General features: G+C 45.5%; 1 protein-coding gene across 3 annotated transcripts in view; it reads right to left on the bottom strand.

Annotated features, from left to right (window-relative positions):
* TSPAN18 (tetraspanin 18) overlaps positions 1-22841 on the bottom strand; it is a 236810-nt gene that overhangs the window by 75725 nt on the left and 138244 nt on the right. Inside the window, exons 1-2 of one of the 3 annotated variants that reach the window (XM_036765452.1) lie at positions 11838-11895; positions 10076-10195 (exon numbers count right to left, since the gene is read on the bottom strand). The gene's annotated coding sequence lies outside the window, so the exon portion shown is untranslated. Of the gene's footprint in view, positions 1-10075; positions 10196-11837; positions 11896-22841 lie in introns of those variants that run through there. The other 2 variants (XM_036765450.1, XM_036765449.1) reach the window with 2 other exon arrangements.

The following is a 22841-nucleotide window of genomic DNA, read 5'->3' as shown; positions in this document are numbered from 1 at the left end:
TCCAACGGGTAGGGACCTTGGAAGCAATTGATTCCAACCTCTTCATTTTACAGGTGAGGAAACTGAGGCACAGAGGGGCTAAGTGATGTGCCTAGATCATATAGCTAGGAAGTATCTGAGACCAGGTTTGAACCCAGGTTTCCCTGGCTCCAAGTCCAGCGCCCTACCCCCTAGGCCACACTGCCTATCAAAGGCATGACGATGGCCTGCCTGCCCTATGGATCAGCTCACTGTCATTGTGACTCCTCAGACCCAAACTCTGCCCTGGCCACCACTGTTATTTCTCCCTAGAAAGAGGTAATCTCCTTGAGGACAGACACTGCCTTACTTCTGTATCTGTGTTCTCCATGCTTAGCTCACAGCTCAGCATACAGTCAGTGCTTAATAAGTGGCTTTTTCTTTCATTAACTGGTTAATTAATTCAAATATCTTTCCCTCTATAATGCCTGTGCTGTCAGAGGAATCCTGCCTGGGTTATTGCGACAGCTTCCCAGCTGGCCTCTCAGCCTCCAGCCTGGCCTTGGCTCTAGCCCATACTATACATGGCTACTGGACCAGCCTTCTGAAAGCTCTCTCATCGCTTACAAGCTCCTAATTATATTTCCCAGATCCAAGCATGATTCACTTACTGCAATGACATCAATTTAATTTAATTCTACAAGTATTTGTCACGTACCTGCCCCTAACCACTGGAAAGTATTGAGAGCTCTTGGCCCATGGAATTCTCAGAGGAGCCACCAGCCCTGTGAGCATCCCTAACTCTCTGGCTTTATGTGGCAGGGTCAGGTTAGGTTCCCCTGAGGGAGTCCAGAGGTCCCTCTAGGCCTGCACCTCTTCTTCAAGCTGCCTCCCTCCACCCAGGGAACAAATGGTACAGGATGAAATCAGACACCCAGTATGGTCAGAAAATCCCAAAAGCTCAAGCTGGGAGAGCCCCTCAGAAAAGGTCATCACTAATATGGAAATGTTTTATATAATTGTACACGTGTAACCTACATCTGATTGCTTACTGTCTCAGGGAGGGAGGAGGGGAAGGAAAGCAGGAGGGATAGAATTTGGAATTCAAAACTTTAAATAAAAAATTGAAAAGAAAGTGGTCATTAGCTTCTTCTAGAAGACCACCTAGAAGTGGCAGGCTGCTACTTTCCAAGGCAGTCCATTCTCCTTTTCACCAGCTCTAGTTCTGAGGACAGGGCAACTAGGTGGCATTGCAGTGGACAGAGCTCTGAGCCTGGAATCAGGAAGACCTGAGTTCAAATCAGGCTTCAGATGCTTACTAACTGTGTGACCTTGGGCAAGTCACATAATCCTGTTTGCCTCAGTTTCCTCATCTGTAAAATGGCTGGAGAGGGAAGTGGCAAATCACCATTGTCGATGTTGTTCAGTCATTTCAGTCACATCCAACTTCTCATGAGGTTTTTTGCCAAATGAGGTCATGAATAGTTGGCCATAACTGAAATGACTGAACAGAAAGGGTTCTTAAGATAGTTTTCATTAGGTGGAGCCAAAACTGCCTCTGGAGCTCCTCCTCCAGCCTCCCCCACCCCACATCAGGAGCCAATCAGAATTAAGCTTTCTTCCACACTACAACCCTTCAAAGCCTTACAGGAAGGCAGCACAAGAGGAGCGTAGAGGTGTCTCTAGTAGAGAGAGAATGCTAGACCTGGAATCAGGAGCCCTGGGTTGAATTCCTGCCCCAGAACCAGACAAATCACTTAATCACATTAGGAATAAGTTTTCCTGATCTAGGAAATAAGGGGTTTGGATTCAGTGACCATTCAAAACCTCAATCTGTGATCTCGTAATCCTGACATACTTGAAGTCAAGAACCCCGAGTTTCAATCCAGACTGCGAGTTCAGCCTCCTTCCCACACAGCTGCCTTTTCAGTACATACAGGCAGGTGGCTTAGGAAGAGTACGGAGTTAGTGTGGTGGAGTGCTAGGGTGTCGGACCTAGAGTCAGAAAGACCTAGGTTCAGATCCTGCCTCTGATACTAGCTAGCTCTGTGACCCTGGGCAAATCATTCAACCTCTGCTGACTCAGCTTTTTTCATTTGCAAAGTGGGGACAACAACTGCTTTGCAGGTAATTCCTATGATTAAGACCACAGAGTTCAAGCAGGAAGGGATCTCGAAGTCATTTAGTTCAATTCCTTCATTTTTCAGATTGAGAAAACTGAAGCCCAGAAGGGTTTCGTTTTGCCTCTGGTTGCACAGCTGGTAAGTGTCAAGGGTGACATTTGAACCCAGAGCCTCTGACTCCAGAGACTTACCTTTTTTTTTTAAGTAAATGGGGTTAAATGACTTGCCCAGGGTCACATAGCTAGTAAGTGTCTGAAGTCACATTCAAACTCAGGTCCTCTTGACTCCAGGGCTGGTGCTCTATCCACTGAGACATTTAGCTGCCCCTATAGCCCATGTTAAAAAAAAAAATCCCAAAACAATACAAAGGAAAACAAAAACATCCCTGCCTACTTACTACAAAAAGGTTCTATTCACACCAAGGTAGCTGGAACATTAACTCTCACTGAGGATAAAGACACCCCTGAGGGCACATTAATTCCACTCCAGTTCCTAGACATTCCATTGGCTCATTGGATGGATAGATAAACTGAACACATACCCGCCCCCTCCCAGGAGGACACCCAGTCTGTTCATCCTCTCTTTACACACACACACACACACACACATTTCCATTGGCTCTGACCCACTCCCGGGATCCAGCAAAGAGTGACCCACAAGAACTCTAGTACAAACTAATCATGGAAATCATTATTTATACTTCGAATGATAGATCCTCATGTCATTAGTCAACCACTGGGGACCTTGGCAGAAGTATTCATGTCACAGACCCCATCAAGAGCCTTCTGAGGCTGCAAAGTCTACAGAACACCTGACCACCAGCAATTAGTGGCCAGCCCTGTCGCCAGGGCTAGCCCCGGCAGACGTTCCTGCTGACAGCAGAGGACTCAGAGAAGTCATGCTGGGCAGCTTCCTCGGGATGTACACAGACTGCAAATGCTGCTCTGCCTTCGGGAGATGCTCAGAGAGTCACACTCTGGAGTCTGGTGTAGAGATGAGCTGCCCAAAAGCAAGGAGAGAAATACAGCAGCCCTTGTTTGGTTTGTGTGAGACTGAGCTCATTGTGAAGGGACATGGAGGGTAGTACATGAAACCCTGACCTGTTTGACTGAGTAGGTGAGTGCCCCAGAGGTGCACATGTGGGTGAGCATTGGCTCCAAGGGCACCCAGGTGCTGACTTCTTGGAGGCACTAGTGTACAAGGGTGTTCCCCAGAGCAAACGAGCCCTGGGCCACAGGTATGATAGATGGATAGATCATATGTTAGATATGATAGATAATCTTTCACTCCTGTATTGTAGCAATGACTCTTCAAAGACACAGGGTTGGTTGCTTCTTCCTGTTTGAACATAATCAAATCCTCCCATCTCCATTTGAACCTGCCAGAGGCTTGTCTATCAGGGTTCACATTCCCTCCCTGTGTCTCCTACCCACGAACTGGGAAACTGGGCACTGTCTCCAACACCATCAAAGTAGTTGGTATGATGTGGCTTTTAGCCTCACTTTCATGTATAATTCTAGAGGGACTGACTGGCCTGGGGTCACAGAATAAGAGGAAAGGGACCTTAGAACACAAGACATTGAATTCAGAATGGCAGCACAAGAAGAGACCTTAGAACGAAGAATATCAGAGAGGGAAGGGGCCATTAAATACAAAATAAGGAAATGACAAAGCTTGAGATGATCCTAGAACGTAGAGTCATGGGATTTCTGAGTTGGAAGAGACCTCAGCAGTCATGTAATCCAACCTGTCTTCAAAAGGAATTCCCAGTATAACAGCCTCTGCTTGAGGGCCTTTGAAGAGGGGGAACCCTCAACCACCCAGGTCACCCATTTACCTTTTGGACAGCTCAGAATGTTAGCAGGTTTTCCCCTGACACCAAATCTCAATTTTGCAACTTCACAAATTTTTCGAGCTTTGTACCCATTGCAACTTGTGCCCATGTCTTCTGGCTCTGTCCTTTGGCGCCACCCTGAACAAGTCCGTTACATCTTCCCCTTGACAGCTCTTCATCTACCTGAAGATAGCCATCCTTTCTCCTTTCCTCCTTTTTCCCCCTCCAGGTTAATTATCTTCGGTTCCCTCAAAAAACCCTTATGTGACCCTACCTTTACCACCCTGGCTGCCCTCCTCTGGATGCTCTCCAGCTTGTCAACATCTTTCCCAAAATGTGATGTCCAGAACTGAACACAGTACCCTAGAAATGAACTGAGTCTGAAGTGGAAGGGACCTTGAAACTTAGAACATAGAATGGCAGAGAGAGAAATGATCTTTGAACAAAGACAGGCAGCATGGTACGATGAATGTGGCACTGGATTTTGAGTCAGAAAGACATGGAACCAAATACTAAGTCCAACACTTACTAGTTAATCACTTAAACTTTAGTTGCCTCAGTTTCTTCATTTGTAAAACAAAGGGGTTGCATTAGGTGGTTTCTGGAGTCCCTGTCAGCTCTGGATTTATGACCCTAAGAGTGCATGGAATATTAAAACTGGAAAAGTCCTTAGAACACAGAATATCAGAACGGGAAAACCGAGGATTGTAGAGATCAGGTGACTTGCCAGAGGTCAGGCAGAACATGGAAGTGCCAGGACTAGAGCCCCAGTCTCTGAACTCACTTTCCTCATTACAAGCCATTGAATTAGAAAGTGTGCATGTTCTCCCCATTTCAGAGCAGGAAACAGGACTGGGAAGGTTAAGTGGCTTGCCCATGGTTCCAGAGCTAGTCAGGGCAGGATTGGTTTGGACTCAGTTCTTCTGACTCGAAGCTTCTAGTCCCTTGATGCAATGCCATGCTGGCTGCATTGTCCTCCCCCTCTTCAGCTCCCCAACATGACTTTCTCCCTGGCTTCTTTGAAGGCAGAAGGAATAGCCCTGAGAACCCCCTTGGAGGCTCAAGGGCTAAATTCTATAAGAAAACATTCCTGATTTTCCCCAGCTGCTGAAGCCATTTACTCTGTATGCAGTGGGTAGCAGAAAGGACATTGAGCTTAGAATGAGGAGCTGTGGGGTACATCCCTTCACTTCTCTGAACCTGCGTCCTCACCAATAAGATGGTGATTTCAGTCTTTACCCTCCTTCATAGGGAGATTTTGAGGGAAGCTCTTTGTAAACCCTAGAGTGCTAGAGAAATATGAGTTATCATGAGTAATTCTGGCTGTTTTCCAAGGATGCTGGTTCTGGGTTCGACTTCCAGCTTGGCCACCACTAGTTGGGCAAATTGAATCTCTGTTTCCCTATTTGTAAAACAAGGTGAGGGGGGTAGAATCAGATGATCTTTTAAGGCCTCTTCTGAATCCTAGGCCACTCAGCAGTCTGGAAGCATTTTGAACTTGGGAGGCAATGTTTCTCGGGCCTTGGCCCTCCCCCAACACTGGTAAACCCCCAGAGCAGGCGCTCTGCTGATGTCAATGTTTTTACGAGCGGGAAGTGAAGGGAGCATGAACATAGCAGGGGAAACAGTGATGCATGTGATTACACCCAGAAAGCTTATTGGAAACATTTGCCGCGGATACGGCCCCAGCCTTTCTCTTGCTAGATCATTTAGACGCTGACCTCAGGGTCTCTCTCAGCTGAGTCCTTTGTCCAGATGCTAACTCAGCACAGCAGAGCAGCCACCTGCCCCTTGCTTGCTTCAGCTCACTCATACTCCTGCCTTTAGCCAAGAGAGATATGGAGAAGTCAGCCTCAAGAGTACAGAAAAAAAAAACCTGGACCTGGGATGAGAAGTCCTGGATTCTGGTCCATGCTCTACCACTTTCTAGCTGTGAGGCCTTGGACAAGTCCCTTCATCCCTCTGAGCTTCACTTTACTTGTCTGTAAAACGGGTACAACAAGATTTGGATTGCCAAATGAAGAAAATTGCTTTGTAAACCTGAAGGCGCCATAGGCGAAGGATGGCTGGAATGTACTCTCTGTCTCCTCTCCCCCGCCCCATCTCTTAGGAATCATTCATTCTTTCCAAGGCTCATCTCAAGCACCAACTTTTATAGGAGAAGTCCATCCTCATCTTCCAAGGAGTAGTGCCCCCAGTTACATTGTATTAAAACAATAAAAATGTAAGTACATGGTATTTGTTTAACAGACACAATGTATAATAGGTATAATTACATTGTATTTGTGCAATACAAACATAATTAATTACTTTGTAGTTTTGGTATGTATATTGTATATACCTATGGCCTCACAGTCTGTCCCCAGTATAATAATGATATGTAATTTATATGAAATTAATATTTATATGTAATATATTTATATGCAATAATTGATTTGTAAGCAATAATTTATATGTATGTGTTTATGTGTAATAATTATATATAACATATGTAATATTTGATTTGTAATCATAATTGATTTGTAAGCAATAATTGATTTGTAAGCAATAATTTATATGTATGTGTTTATGTGTAATAATTATATATATAACATATGTAATATTTGTATGCAATAATTTATATATAATTTATTTATATGTACTAATTTTTGCTGTTGTTCACTTGATTCAGTCATATCCGACTCTCTGTGACCCCATTTGGGATTTTCTTGGTGGAAATACTGGAGAGGTTGGGCATTTCCTTCTCTGGCTCATCTTACAGATTAAGAAACTGAGGCAAACAGGGTTAAGTGTCTTACTCAGGGTCATCCAGCTATTAAGTGTCTGAGGCCACATTTGAACTCAGATCTTCCTGACTCCAGGCTCATCACTTTCTCCAGCTTAACACTAGCATAGCATATTAAGGTTTGCAAAGTACTTTACATGTGTGACCTCACTGGAGATTATAGAGAACACAAACTCCCTGACAGCAGGGGCAAGTCATAGGTGCTTAATAAATGCATATTGATTAATTGATTTGGAGTCAGAAAACCACAGCTCCTCCTCTGCCCTTTTCTGTCTGCGTGACCTTGAGCACGTCATTTAACCTCCCCAGGTCTCAGTTTTCTCAATTTCATTTCTCAATGAAATGAAGCAGTTGGACAAGATTGCCTCTGAAGCTCCTTCCAGTGATAGAGCTGTGAGCCCCCAGTCTCATCTGGGTCCCAGATTCCTCATTTGTCAAAGGAGGGACTGGAATAGAAGGGAACTCTAAAGACCTTTTTTTGGTGGAAAGAGAACTAAATTTGGAGTCACCAGGCCTGCATTTGAATCTCAGCTCTGCCATTTGCTAGCTACATGACCTTGGGTAAATCACTGAACCTCTTTGGGCCTCAGTTTCCTTATCTGTAAAATGGGGGGCTGGAAGGGAGGAGAATTATAAGGGCTCTTCCAGTGAAAAGAATACTGGACTTGTGTCACAACTGCATCTCCTCTTGGCTGCTAATGTAAGCTTGGATATGGCCCTTCATGTCCTTGGACCTCAGTTTCCTCATCTGTAAAATGAGGGGGTTGTCCTGGATGGCCCCTGAGGTCACTGCCAGCTCTAGATTGGTGATTCTATGCAATGAGGGTAGAGGTAAATCCCTGGCTCGGGAAGAACCGGCTTTGGGGATGGAACTGCGGGCCAAGCCTGGTGAATTTGGCCTTTTGAAGGGCTGACAGCAGCTAGCTTCTGCCTGCTGCTACAGGGCCCTGCCATGCCTTCATTATCCTGGAGGAGTGTTGGAAACTAGGGGTGGGGGGAGTCTGGTGTGTGAAGGGAGGAAGTCACGCGGGCAGATGTTGCCAGATCAGCAGATGTTACATCTCAGCCTCTATCATCTTTCCAAAAATAAAAAAAATCCCCAGACTCTGTTCAGGACACAAATCAGTGAGGCAGTGAAAAGGGGCCTTGAACTAAGAAGGAAACGTGGCTCCAGAGCACTTCTGGCCAAAAAGGAAACCCGGTTTTCCTCTCCAAACTCCCTCTATTTGTGTAAATCCCAAGGCTCAGATCCGGTGATGGCCCACTCATGAGTGCTGGTGTGAAGATCAGTTTGACAGACCAGAGTAACTCATCTGAATCTGAATCATGGCACCTTGGTGGATTGGATGGTGCTTGACCCCAGATCACATGCCCGGGATGGGAAGACACGAAAGAGAGACTTGGAAGCACTACAGACACAGTTTCATATAAAGCAAAGATTGCAAGGTTTGACGTCAAAGGGCCTGAGTTCAAATCCAGGCTCTGCCACTCATTCTCCATGTGACTTTGGACAAGTGATTTTCCTCTATAGGTTTCGGTTTCCTTATGGGTAGAATGAAGTGGTGGGAATTTGGGGATCCTATGATGGCCCAAAGTGAATGAGTCTGGGAAGGGGAGTGAGGAACAAAGGGGAGAAGGGGGCCAAGTTCTCCTTATAGCTCCAGCTGGCACCAGCGAGCCCCTCCCGATGGATGCCTCCTGTCGCAGCCCAATGGTGGAGAGTGCCAGAGGATCTCAGCCGGCAAACAGAGGCTGGCCCCTGAGTGGCATATGGGTGGGCATGAGAGCTTCTTTATCAATGCCAGGAGTATGAATGGCTGCTCTATGCCCATTGAGGGAGGGGCCGAGGTAGTGTGGGATGCGTGAACCCTGGAGGTTCTGGGGCCTAGCCAGCCTTCCCTGCTGTCTAGGATGAATCCCAATGACCTCTTGTTTCAGATTTTCCCTGTTGATTTTAGACCTGGGATAGAATAGGATTTTTAAAGCCAACAGGGATCTCAGAGATTACCTAATACAACCATTTCCTTTTTATCTTGTATATAGCTTGATTTGGTATTGGTTTCCATGTTGTCTTCCCCCTTAGATTGTGAGTTCCTTAAGGGCTAGGACTGTCTTTTGCCTTTCTTTGTATCCCCAGCACTTAGCATTGTGCCTGGCACATAGATATTTAGTCATTTCAGTTGTTTCTAATTCTTAGTGAACCCATTTGAGGTTTTCTTGGCAAAGATATCCTTCTCCAGCTCATTTTACAGATGAGAAAACTGAGGCAAACAGGGTTCAGTGACTTACCCAGGGTCACACAGCTAGTAAGTGCCTGAGGCCAGATTTGAACTTGGAGAGATGAGTCTTCCAGACCAGGCACCCTATGCATTATGGTGCCACCTAGCTACCCTGAATGGCACACAGTAGGAGCTTAATAAGAGCTGACTGGCTGACAAAAGAAGTAATACATAGTATCTGTTGTGCTAAGCTATAGGCATGTATTTCTAAAAGATAACACCCATTTTTGGAAATTAAATCCTACTTCAAAGGTGTATACCATCTGGGCAGCTTGGAGGCACAGTGGATAGAGCGCTGGGCCTGGAATCAGGAAGACTCCTCTTCATGAGTTCAAATCCAGCCTCAGACACTTCCTAGCTGTGTGACCCTGGGCAAGTCACATAACCCAGTTGGCCTCAGTTTCATCATCTGTAAAATGAGCTGGAGAAGGAAATGGTGAACTGTTTCCATATCTCTATCCAAGAAAACCCCAAATGGGGTCACGAAGAGTCAGATATAACTGCAACAACTGACCAACAACAGCATACTATTTAAAGCACTTCAAAGTGTTATTGAATTGCAAAAACAATTCTGAGAAACTTGGAAGGTTTCTATGAACTGATGCAGAGCCAAGTCAGCAAAACCAGGAGGAGAACTTATTAATAACCACAATAATATAAAGGAAAACCACCTTGAAAGACTTCAGATCCCTGAATAATAGTGTTCAATCATGACTTCAGTGACCTAACAGGGAGAATGTTCCCTACCTTTTGGCAGAGAGGTGGTGATCTTATAGATACAGAATGAGGTATATGTGGTCAATATCTTAAGTTATCTTACTTGCACTTTCTTGTTATAAAAGAGGATTCAATAAGGGTAGGAAGGAGTCTCTCAGTAGTGACAGTGATATAAGAAAACACAATTTTTTAAAAAAGTAGTTCAATGGGATATATTTTGTAAAGTGAAAATCACTTTCGTGAGTGTATATATTTCTCTTAGTGTGGAGTATCCCTGTGGGAGAGTGCCAGATTTGTGGATCTGGTATATGACCTGGGCAAAACTCCAGCACTTTTACCAGGTCAAATCTCACAGAGTCAGGTCGAGGTCCTTCCTTACCTCCACAGCCAACGATGGACTCCAGGTGGAAGGTCAGTGCTTTCCCAGAAGTTCAGTTCAGGGGCTATCAATCAGGACCTCTGACTAAGCCAGTTCCCAGGTCATCCAAAGCAAATTCACCTGTTGGGAATAAGCAAAGCCAACAATGATCCTTACTCTAGATTGTAAATAGGATTCCCAATGTGGTTCCCCCAACCCAATCCTGGCTATTTCCCAGTCCTTTCCATTGACCCTGATGTCCATGCCAAGTAGGATTATTTGTGATGTTGAATATAAAGACAAAACAACACTGTGGGGAACATCATAGCTATAAATATTGGAAAGGTCATCCCCCAAAGAAGAATCCAGCTATATTCTGCTTGGATCCAGAGAGAAGAACCAGAAGTCCTGGCTTGAGGTGGCATTAGAGCATTCCCAAAGTGGGATGAGCTGCCTCTCATAGGAGTGAGTTCACCCTCATTGTATTCAAGCAGAGGGTAGATGACCAATGATTCCTCAGGTATTGTGTGGTGTGGACACTTGATCAGATCTAGGATGAATCAGATGACCATTTCCAACGTAGATTCTGGACTTTAAACATTTAGTCAGTCTCAGAATCTTGCACATTTCACTGGTTCTCCATCACCCATCCATTTCAACTACCCTATTTATCCCCACATCCTGGTTCTCAGTCCAAGTCATCTTCTCCCCTCCTCCTTTCCCCTCTATGCTTGATATTATATCTTGGGTAGAGGGAGGTGGGGCAGGGACAGGGGGGAATCTGTGCCTGACCCAGTAACTAAACCAATGGCATAGTGTTAGACACCCCTTACAGCAAAAAGACAAGGCTCAGAGACAAAAATGCCAGCTCCCCACTGACTAGCTGATCCATCCCCACCCTCCAAGAGGTTGGGCAAGGGACTGGATCAGGGGTGCCTGGGCCTCCTCCTCCTCCCTTCTCTCCCCACTTCTCTCTCCTGGGCTCTGATCCCTACAGGGAAGGAGCCAACCCCAGCCAGAGAAGTACTTGTTCCACTAGCCAGCAAAATGCAAATGTGATTAGCATGCCCAAGCTGGCGGGCGCTAATGTCACGCCAGACGGCATGGAATAAGGATCCTGTTGGGCAGATTGGGGGAAGTATCTCTTCCAGCTCCCAGCTCATCCCCCCGAGAAGTGTGATTTCAGGCTTTTTCTCCCAAAGAGCAAAATAAATAAATAAATAAATGAGTACATGGAGTTAAGTAATGAAAACTAAGACTGTGTTAACACCGCCGTGACTTACAGCTGTCACATCTTCCCGGTGCTAGCGCTCTCTCCCTCTATCTCCCTCCCTCCTTCTCTCTTTTTCTCCTTCCTCCCCCTCTCTCCCAATTTATCTCTCTGTGTGTCTCTATCTCTGTCTCCATCTCTGTCTCTGTCTCCGTCTCTCTGTGTCTCTCTGTCTCTCTCTCTGTCTCTGTCTCTGTCTGTCTGTCTCTCTCTCTTTTAGCTCACCCTGTCATCTCTGTCTCTGTGGGTGTGTGTGTATGTCCCTCCTCCCCTCTCCCCCTCTTTGGCATTCATTGCTCAACCTAAAGGATCACAGAAGCATTGGGCTTAGGTCCTCAGAGGGACTTTTCAGATCACTCAGTAAAATCCCTTCATTTTTACAATTTTACAGGGGAGGAAATTGAGACCTAGAGAGGGCAAGCTGCTTGTCCATGGTCACACAGCTAATAAGTGGCAAAAACAGGATTTAAACCCAGATGTCCTGACTCTTTGCACTCCATCCCACTACCTCACATCAGTGTCTTGGTACAGCAGACAGAAAGCTGAATGGGTGAATCACTGGAGTCAGAATCCTGGCTCTGCTCTCTGTTCTCTGTATCCCAATTGGCAAATCATTTTTGCTCCCTGGGACTCAGTTTCCCCACCTGTGAAATGAAGAGAGTTGAACTTAGGTGACTTGCTGGCCCTAAATCCCATGATGTTGAGTATGGCAGCTAGGATTCCAACAGCATCCCTGACTTGAGGCTCCAGTTCTTCCAGATGCCACACTGTTCTAGCCTGGGCCTGTTATGTTCTTCTATTCCTTGCTCTTGCCCATGAATGATATTCCATCTGTGGCTTCTGTAACTTAGCAAAGGGTGTCTCTCATGCCGGGAATGTCCACCCTCCTCACCTTCTTTCAAGGCTCACTTCAGGTCCCACCTTTTCTGTTCCCCCTGTGTTCAGAGCCACTCTCCCCATCCTCAATATAGAGGGGTTTAGTTTTTTGGCTGGGCCTGGGATTTTGTAAGTGTACAGGGCTCCTGGGGAAGACCTTCTTCTCTCATCACAGATGGGCACCTTGGAAACTAGACATCTCAGCTGCTTGGGACATGAGGAGGTACAGCGATCTGCCCAAGGTCACCCAGTCAGTCTGTATCAGAGACAGGTTGGAGTCCATTCTTCCTGACCACAATAGAAGCCAGCCTTTTATCTATTATGTCCAACCACCCCAATATTACTTCATATATTTTTAGTATTCAACTACCTGTATATATCCCTTAATAGAATATAAGATCCTCACAGACTGGGAGGTTTTGTTTTTGTTTTTGTTTTTGCATCCCCAACACCTAACGCAGTGCCCACATGTAAGAGGGGCTTAATAAATGGCGAACAAATCTTCTGTCATAGAAATTCAAAGCAGGCAAGATTTCACGGGCACCTGTTATACTGACTGTCTGAACAGGCACATTTCTCTCCCCTAAGAGGAAAGGAAAGATGGAGATTCTGCCAAGAAACAGGACAGTTGTGATGAGAAACATTCCAAAGTCATGACCCAAGAACCCAGACCCAATTAGCTAGGCATGGCTCAAGTCAAGCCTCAGTCTGGCACCCTATAGGAACCACAGCCCAGCCTGGGCACTGCCGGAAGAAATCTCCTCAGCCTCAGTTCCAAACCCTGCTCCATAACCGGGCAGATTTCTCTACCAGGGAACTGCCCCCTGACATTCTGGTGTGTTCTCCTTGGCACTCTTTCATTTCATTATTCCTTCTGGCTCTGAACAAGCTCAAGAAGTCACCCCCCACCACACACACACACACACACACACACACACACACACACACACACAATCAGTCTCTGAGAGATCAGGGAAGTGGGGGAGGTCTTGTGGGTGTATTCATAATCAGAAGGCATTGGCCTTTAAACCACCTACCCCCCAAAAGTACCTTAGGTGCTTCAGCTGAAGCCTGGATGAAGAAATGATCTGGCTAAGAAAAATAACTTCTATTCCTGGAGAGATTTAACTGTACAAGGTGTTTTCTCACCATAATCCTCTGTGGTAAGTAGTATGAGGATTATTTTCCCCATTTTATGGAGGAGAAAACTGAGGATCAACTAAAGTTAGGTGACTTGCCAGGAGTCACACAGCTAGGAAGTGTCAGAGCTGAGACTGAAAGCCAGTTTTTCTTGATCCCAACAGAGCACTAATGCTTACCTCCTCCCCAGCTTTTTCTGTGTGGGATGGGACATGGCTGGGCTGGACCAATCCTATGATGCCATAAATGTGGACAGCTCCTAGTGAGGATCATCTTCTCCCAGTCTAGACCTGCCCTTGCAAGCAAACAGAGTGCTGCATTTGGAGTTAGGGAGACCTGCTTTAAATGATGCTTCAGTTATTCATGAGCTGTGTGACCCTGGTCAAGTCACTTAACCTCTATCTGCCTCAGTTTTTTTCATTTATAAAGTAAGGATAGTAACCACATCTACCTGCCAGGCTTGTTGTGAGCATCAACTGAGATAAACTATGTAAGGTGCTTCGCAAGCCTTAAACCCAAAATAAATGCTAGTAGTTGTTATAGCTTTAGTTGCTTGGTACAATGAGAGGAAGAGGGACTTTCCCAGGGTCATACAGTCCAGTATGAGGCAGAGGGGAGACTTGAATTCAGATTTTTGTGACTTGCTATGTACGTTTCTTATGCCACATTGTGAGGCCACAGAATTTAGCGCTGGAAGAAATCTCAGAGATCCCCTAAACAGGCAGTGTGGTATAGTGTAAAGAACGCATGAGTCAGGAAGGATTTGGATTTAAAACTTAGCTCTGATGCTTGGTAGCTGCACAACCATTGTCTGGTCACCTCAGAACTCTGAGGGGCAGCTTTCTCATCTGTTAAATGGAGATAATGATACTTGTACTATGTCTATCACAGGGTTTTTGTGGAGAGACTTTGTAAATCTTAAGGTGCTATAAAAAGGCAACTTTGTATCTAACCCAACCTTATCAGTCAATCAATTAGCATTTATGAAGCACCTACTATGTTCCAGGCACATGTGCTAAGGGCTGGATCATTACAGGTGGTGGTGAGTACCATTTTTGTAAGGGGTAAGTAACAGAGAAAGAATTTAAATTACATCGTCTGTCTCCAGATTAATTGTTTGAGGAACTTTGCACTGCTCATGATTGCCTGAGTGGAGAAAGGCAAGCTCCACAAACCAGGATGTGGGACAGAGAAACTTTGGTGCCTGGTTAGTTAGCAGTTCAGGGAGCAAGAAGGAGGGACCTGCAAGTTGGAAGTCAGAGACATCCTAGGCCTGACCCCATTCCCTAAAAGGAAGTACAAATCTTTCCTGTAGGACTGCCATCCTGTCTGGATTCTTTTTTCTTCTTTATTAGAGATTCACAAGAAAAACATCTCACATTTATATAATGTTCAACAGTCACAGAGCACCCCTACACACTTCTCTTCCTTATGTCTATCATAGCCATAAACTCAGGACAGATAAGAATTCGCTGCTGAGTTAATAGTGAAAACCAGCATAGTGGACACCAAAGAATGTTGGGCTGGTTTTTAGGACACCTGGGTTCTAGACCCAACTCCTCTAGAAGAAAGACAGAAGGCTGTAGCATCCCTCTGCCACCTCCCCACGTTGTAAAGGCCCTTTGCAAAAGGTTCGCACGACAAAAATACTTCATCTCTTACTTCCATAAGAGTCCCTGGCTTTCTTCAAGACTCAGCTGAACTGCCTGCTTCTTCAGTTGATCTTTCCTGGACTCTCCACTCCCACCCCCACTGCTGAGGCCTTCCTTCCTTGTTAAGCTGCTGTGCATCCACTTTGCATGTCTCTTGTATATTCTTACATACACACAGTTAGAATTCAAGTTTCTTAAGGGCAAGAATGGTTTCACTTTTGATATTTTATCCCAGCACTTAGCACAGTGTCTGGCACATAGTAGACACTTGAGAGATGCTTGACTGGCTGCCCGTAGAGTCCAAAACTCCCATGCCAGCTCCCAGGAGGCTCTGTTTTAGACTTAATCACAAAAGAGAAAGGCACTTTAGAAGATGGAAGATCAAAACCAAAAGGGACTTTAGAAGTTAGAGTAGCATGTCAAAGCCAGAAGGGACTTTGAGAATGCAGAATGTAGCAACTTAGAAGTACCTTAGATCATTTCAGAGCTGGGAGGACTGCAGAATGCCAAATAAGAGCTGGAAGAGACTGTAGAACACAGGATATTAAGACTCAGAACGTTAGGGCTGGAAGAGACTTTAGAACAGAGAATGCTGAAGTTGTGAGGGAACTCAGAACATTGACAATTGAACACCTGAGCTGAAAGGGACCTTAGAGCAGAGAATGTGGATTTCTGGAGAGACCTTAAAACACAGAATAGCAGATTTGGAAGGGACCTTAGGTGATGTGCCAGCACTTAGAGGGACATTGGAACACAGAATGTCAGAGCTCGAGGAGACCTTAGAAGACATGTCAGCACTGGGAGGAAACTTAGAACATTGAATGTTAGAGCTGGAAGGAATCTTAGAACACATGTCACCACCAGGAGGAACCTTAGAATAGCAAATGTCAGAGGTAGAAAGGAGCTTAGAACATGGGATATTAGAACTTAGACTATTAAGATCTGAAAGGCCCTTAGACCAAAGAGTATTGAAGTTAGAAGAGAACTCAGAACATTGGAGCTTGAATCACATAGCTGAAAGAGCCCTTGGAATAGAGAATGTTTGGAGTTAGATGGAACCTAGAACATAGACTGTCAGAGCTGGGAAGGGATCTTGGGTATCTCCTAGACTATCTCCTTCATTTACTGACTGAGCCCCAGTGAAGGGAAAGAAAGGCTCCAGGTCACATAAGCATTAGGGAGCAAATTCAGGATTCAAACTCATAGCCCCTAACGCCACTTTCGGTTCTATTCCATTGCAGCTCTCTGGAGCCCCAGTGAAACCAGGACCTGCAGACCATCTCTGTCCTCAGCTTTCTGACCCTCTTGTTCCCATAGGGGCTCCCACTCTGCACCCTAGACTTGGAGTCAAGAGGGCTCCCCCCGCCCCGGCCTCAGTTTCCTACTGGCTGTAACAGAGATTATATAGCTGTACTACACAGTACACAGAGCTCTTGTGATTGGCATGCCAGAGAAACATGAGATATTATTATACTTTCATTATTCTTGGGATGTTATAAGAGTAAGCGAGAAGTCTCACAAATACAAGTCAAACCGAGGCCAAAGGCCTCTTCTATTAGAAATGCCATTGATTGAGTGGTGAAAGAAAAGAGAACTCAAACTCACAATAAACCAGCCCTTAGGTGTATATGCAGTGTAGCCCAGAAGATGACTTTGGGCTGCATTCATAATGAAGAGAGAAGAGGAGGAGGAGAAAGAGGAGGAGTGGGAGAAAGAGGAGGAGAAGGAAAAGTAGGGGGAGGAGAATGAGGGGGAAGAGGAAGGGGAGGAGGAAGAGGAGCAGGGAGAGGAGGGTGAAGAGGAGGGGAAGGAGGAGGGAGAAGGAGAAAGATGAGGGAGAGGAAAGGAGGGGGAAGAGAAGGAGGAGGAGGGAGAGGAGGAGGAGAGGAGAGCAAGAGGAACAGGGGGAAGAAGAGGAGGAGGGGGGGAGAAGTCAGAAAAGGGGGAAGAGGAGGAAGGAAGAGGAAGGGGAGGAGAGGAGGAGGAAAGGAAGAGGGGAGGAGGAGAAGAGAAAACAAAAGACAAAAGCAAAAGAAACCCGCGGAAGGAAGAGAACCAAACCCCTGGTGATAAACAGAGACTTGGGCAGGATCTAATGGGCTCCCACATCTGCCTCCAGGGCCAGACACCCCACTTGGCTCCATTAGCACTGACAACTTCCAGTAAAGGGAGCAGCAGGAGGGAGGCTTAGGCACCACCTGAGCTTGGACCATGGGGGCCAAGCTACTGGCCCAGGGCCCAGAGCTTGGGGAAAGAGGGTAGCCAGAGCAGGCTCATTCACTGGGCTGCTAGGGGGCCCAGGAGGGGCCAGGAAGTTCCTGGCTGGGCTAGCAACAAGCTTTGGGGATGGGAAATCATCTGAGGATGGGTTATTCTCCCACAGGTCCTAGGACAGGAGCTGCGGTCCTCCTTTCTACCTCTTCCTGCCAAAGACTTCTAAAATGTCAGCAAGAACTGCTAATTGAAACAAAGTCCTATAGCCTAGAGGGGAAGTCCCTGCACTGGCAGTCAGTACAGCTAAGTCCAGATCTCTTACTTACAACATGACCCTGGGCAAGTAAGTCATTTTCCCTCCCTCTAGCCCTTGGTTTTCTCATCTGTACAAAGAAAGGTTTGACCTAGAGATGATTCCTGAGATCTCTTCTGATTCTAAATCCTATGATCCTAATTTTTTAATTATCACTTTTGGCAAGGAAATGAGTACTTACTTATTGTTGAAAAATTGAATGCCAGATGACCCCCATCACCAAGATGTCTGGATAGAAGCAGCACTGAACAGCAGGGGCAGATTATCAGCCACAGGCAAACCCAGCCTGCCCACTGACCCTTCACTTGCTGAGTGTTAGCCCAAGCCCATTGGGTCCTTTCCATCCTCAATCTGATGCTGTGCTGAATCACCACATTTTGATCTTCACAGACAGACAGGGTCAGAGACAGGATAGAGGCTGAGGTCAAGGAGTGGGAAGTTCTAAATAAAGGCACCCTCCACAGGTCAGGGTACCAGATTCTTGCAGCATCCAGTATAGGAAACACTCAGATTAGGACACATTTGACTCTTTGGTTTGTCTTCCTGGTTATAAAACCACTCTAGCATTCTAGGGTGGTATGGTCTAAAGGATGATACCACTGTATTAAGACTAAACTGAATTATGAGTCACAGCCCCTGAGTTCAAATCCCCCACTGCCACTTATTAACTGTGTGACCTTGGGCAGGCCACTTAACTTCAGCCTCTCCCTCTTTAAAATGAAAAGGTTAGACTAGAGGCCCAAGATGGCCTCTGAGGTACCTTCTACTTCTAAATATATGCTCCTATGAGCCCATGGCTAGCACTTGGTCTACCCAATATTCCAAATTGCCCCCCAAGATAATTGCCAGGTGGCAGTAGTCATATGTCTCAGGGCTCTCCAGACTCTTTCTACATCTCCCCATTTCAAGGATGGCTGAGAAGGCAAAAAAGACAGGAATATCAGCCAAAAGTACTTTCCAAGCTAGAGAAGAAACATAACCTACAGATTAGAGGTCCTGGTTTATTGCTGTGCAGGTCAACTCACTGGGTTGCCCTCCCCCTAAACAGACACATGGAAATTAACTCTCTTCATGGGTCACCGCAAGTCTATGTCTGAGCTTCTGGACTCACTCGCGCACCAAGCAGATGCTTAATTATAACCTGGGCATTATTAATCAACACGATTAATACACATACCATACCAGGTAATTAGTTTGCAATTACACTGAAGCAAAAGATTTTATTGCCAAGTGTTTGCTAATTATTCAGCCTTTCCAGAGGACAGGTAAAATTGAAGGCAATTTTTCTTTCTTTCAAAACAAAATACCCAAAACCTCTTTCCCCTCTCCTCTCATTAATCTCCAGAGCCCACATTTCCAGTTGAAGGGAGATTCCGGGGAGCAGCCAGAGGAGCTATTTCCCTGAGGTCCATCTTCTCCCTGTCTCCAACCCCACAGATGGGCTTTCTAATAGGAATTCTAATCGCGTGAGGTGCCCATTGGGTGTTTTATGGTATAAATTTGCTCTGTGGCTCCTTCCTCTCCCCTCTTGTTTCTTTGTAGGGGAGATGTTCATTCTTGGCAGAAATAAAGACACCCACTTCCTCCTCCAACTTAGGAACTTCTCTTGGTATAGTGTTGGTATGGTGTATCAGAAATAGCCTTGAAGTGAAATGTCAAAGGACCTGGATGAAAATCCGAGGCTCTGCTACTATCTTTGTGACCTTGATCAAGTGCCTTAACCTCACTTGGCTTCAGGTCCCTCAGCTATTAAATGAGAAGGTTGCCCTAGATGGCCTCTGCCATCCATTAGAGCTCTAGATCTATGATCCCTTTCTCCCACATGCAGGCACTATACTCAGTGCCTTATATCTTGTGGCTGTATTATCTTATTTGGTTCTCATGACAATCTTGGGAGGTGGGTGCTAATATTATCCTCATTTTCCAAATGAGGAAAGAGAAGGCTTTGGACTAGATGAATTCTGAGGTTCCTTCCTGTCCAAAACACCATGGTCTATCTTTTTTTAAAAAATAAGTTTTATTGATATATTTTGTTTTTACATCATAATTATTTCTGGATTTAAAAAAATGAACCCTCCTTTGTAATCAAGAAAAAAAAAACAAGCTAAGCAAAATCAGCCAACTTAGGGAGTGGCTACAACATTCCATGCCTTTTATCCCCCACCTCTACCAAAAAGAAGGGCCCTTCCTCATCTTCTATCCAAGGCCAAGATCAGACATTACAAGTGCTCAGGACAATGCTTCATTTCAATGGTTTTTTTTTTTTCCATCTGTACAAAGAAAGGTGCAGCTACAAAGAAAGCTGGTGCAGCTACCTTCTCTTTGCATCAGTCCATGTAAATCTTCCCACATTTCTCTGAACTCCTGACATCTCCTGCTTCTTAGGGAGCACAACCAATATTAGGAGTACTTTTGTATATACACAAGTCCTGCTAATCTGTCTTACAAAGTCACTATCAGCTCCCCACATAGAGATGGTGCTACCACATGCAGGCACTACACCAGTGCCTTTTATCTTACAGCTATATTATCTTATGTGGTTCTCAGGACAACCTTGAGAGGAAGGTGTTCATATTATCCCCATTTTCCAGATGAGGAAATGAAGGCACAGACGGGTCAAGGGACTTGTTCAGGGTCAAGATGCTAGTAAGTACCTGAGAAACTCTTCTTCCTGACTCTAACTAGATGCTCAATCCCTTCCTTTTCTTCTTTGACCTGGCAAGCCTCAGTTTCCTTGCTGATCCACTGGCTCCTAGACTTTCTTTTCACTTTCAATCATGGCCAACAGCCGAACACCTTGGCTTTGCCTTGATCTCCTGGTCCCTCGGGTGGTGCTGGGCTTCTGTTCTGGTACTGCCTACCAAGATGCCCCATGTGACAGTCGCTGAGTAGCTGGGTCTGACATATCCTCTTTGGAGTGAGCTCTTAGGAGCTGACGTGAGCAAGAAGGCTTTAGAACCAAGAAAGCATCCTGTGAGCCTTCATGTCTCCTCAGGTCTCTCTCGAAATGCGTGGCTTCACCGTCAGTCTATTTCTTGAATGTCCGTTAGATCCCCTCCTAACCAGCCCAGGCATATGCTAGTCTTCACTAAACATTTTCTTCTCCAGAATCACAGCATATTTTTGGATACGATATGTTCTTATCGTACAGATTAATGTTATACACAGATTTATGAAAAAGTCAGATTGCTGACTGAGTGCCAGGAGAAATGGTCTTAGAAATGCTCTCTGGGCTGTAAAAATTGGAGAGGGATTCCATATGCACATCTCTACTAACCCAACTCTGGTTTTAACCAACAAAGGCCTGTGTAGGAGCAGGCTAGAACCTGCAACCAGGAGGACAACCAGAAGAACAAAAGGAAAAGAAATCATCAAAGAAGTATGTGGTAGATGAGCTGGTCATGTGACTTGCCCAGGCTCACACAGCCAGTGTGTGTCAGAGGCAGAATTTGAACCCAGGCTTTGTGATCTGAAGAAGTAGGCCCCCTAACCACTTGGTCTCCCTTCCTCTCAATAAATGTTTATTGAATTGCATTGCATTGAAAGGCAGGGTAGTAGTAGTGGATTGAACACAAGACTTGGAGTTAGGAAGACCTGAATTTGAATCCTGCCCCAGACATTTACCAGCTTTGTGATGTTGGGCAAATAATTTTACCTTTTATGCCTCAGTTTCCTCATATGTAAAATGAAGGGATCTGATGACTTCCAAAGTCCTTCCCAGCTCTAAGTCAATGATCTTATGATAGGTTAAGCCTTGTTGTTATGAGGTGCATTGCATTCATCAGCTCACTAAAGCCATGGGAGGTAGGCAGTGAGAATCTTAGTCTCCCCACTGTACATATGGGGAAACAGGCTTGGAAGGAGAAAGTAACTTGGCCAAGGTTAGACAGATGCTAAGTGGTAGAGCTCAGGTCTCCCAAATTTCCCTAGGCTACATTGTCCCCTCATCATCTATTTTTTTTGCAGTAAGCAGTGCTCCAGGGGCTCTCCTTGGGATCTGGACCAAGACTTCCATTGGTCTGATATAAGCCCTTTGCAACCAGGATAAAGCCTGTCTTTGCAGCCTTCCCCTACATCATTCCCATTCCCACACTCTGTCCCAGCAAGTCAGCCTTCCTGCTGGCGCTCAGGCATAGAACCTCATTCATCTGCCTTTACACAGGCTGCCCCCAAGACTGGAATGCACCTCCTGGCACACCTTTGCCTCTCAGGCTCTCTTGTTTCCTTCAAAGCTCAGCTCAGGTCTTACATTCTACACAGTTTCCCCCAGCAACTGAGGAAACAAAGTCAAAAGTAAAAGCATTGCCTTCCCTCAAGAAGCTTCCATTGGGAGAGGAGGGGAAGGGAAAGGCAACAGGCATAGATACATTCACATAAAATAAATACAAAGCAGTTTGGGTGGGGCTAGATGCAGGGGTGAGAAGGGAGAGCTAGGAAGAATCAAGAGAGATTTCATGGAAGGGCTGGCTGAGCTGAGCCTAGAAAGGGGCCAGACTTTCCATCAATTCCCCTTCTGGGGAGCCTGAAAGACAAAAGCCCTTTCTAAAATGTCCAGTGGTCCCTCTCGGGAGCACCTTACACATCTGGTGGGATCCTGCTTGTGATGTGAAAAATAATCACTTCACAAAACTAGTGCAAACACTTTCCAGATGAGAGGTCACCCCAGCTGAGGTAGGCAGGTCAAGAACAAATGTCATCACCCGTCCTGCCTAACCCGCACAAAATCCTACCTGTTGTCTCAAAGGTGGGGGGATGGTAGGGTTGGAGAAGAACCATGAGCAAGCCTGAAAGAATCCATCCTGCAGCTGGCTGCTTCAATCAGTCTTCCTAAAGCACGGTTTTCAGCACGTTCTGCCTCTCCTCAAGAGCCTTCAGTGGCTCCCTGCTGTGTACAGGATAAAATCTTTCCCAAACTTATTGTTCTTATCCCTAAACTGGGGTGTAGTCTGCCTCTATGCTCTGCCCTGAGAAGAAGCCATGCCACTAGTGTCTCTGCTCATATTGAGCCAACTCCAGAGAGGCACTGAAGCTGACATTTATTTTGCATTTCAAGGTTAAAAAAAAACAAACAAATAATACTTTACATACACAACTTCAACTGATCCTCAAAAGAGTCCTGTGAGGTAGGTACTGGGGAATTCCTATATCTCCATTTTACTGATGAGGAAACTGAGGCATAGACAGGTTAACCAAGTGTGCCTGTGTGCCCCCACATGACAGATTCCAGACAAACAGACACATCCAATTACCCTTGGTTACATTCAATAGGCTTATAAATACCTATATAAATACATACAAAGTAAGTATAGCCTTATAATGGGC

The sequence above is a fragment of the Trichosurus vulpecula genome, chromosome 6, assembly GCF_011100635.1.
Source record: "Trichosurus vulpecula isolate mTriVul1 chromosome 6, mTriVul1.pri, whole genome shotgun sequence".
Taxonomy (NCBI): domain Eukaryota; kingdom Metazoa; phylum Chordata; class Mammalia; order Diprotodontia; family Phalangeridae; genus Trichosurus; species Trichosurus vulpecula.
Note: the sequence above shows the minus strand (reverse complement) of the source record. Positions and strands in the feature narration are given on the sequence as shown.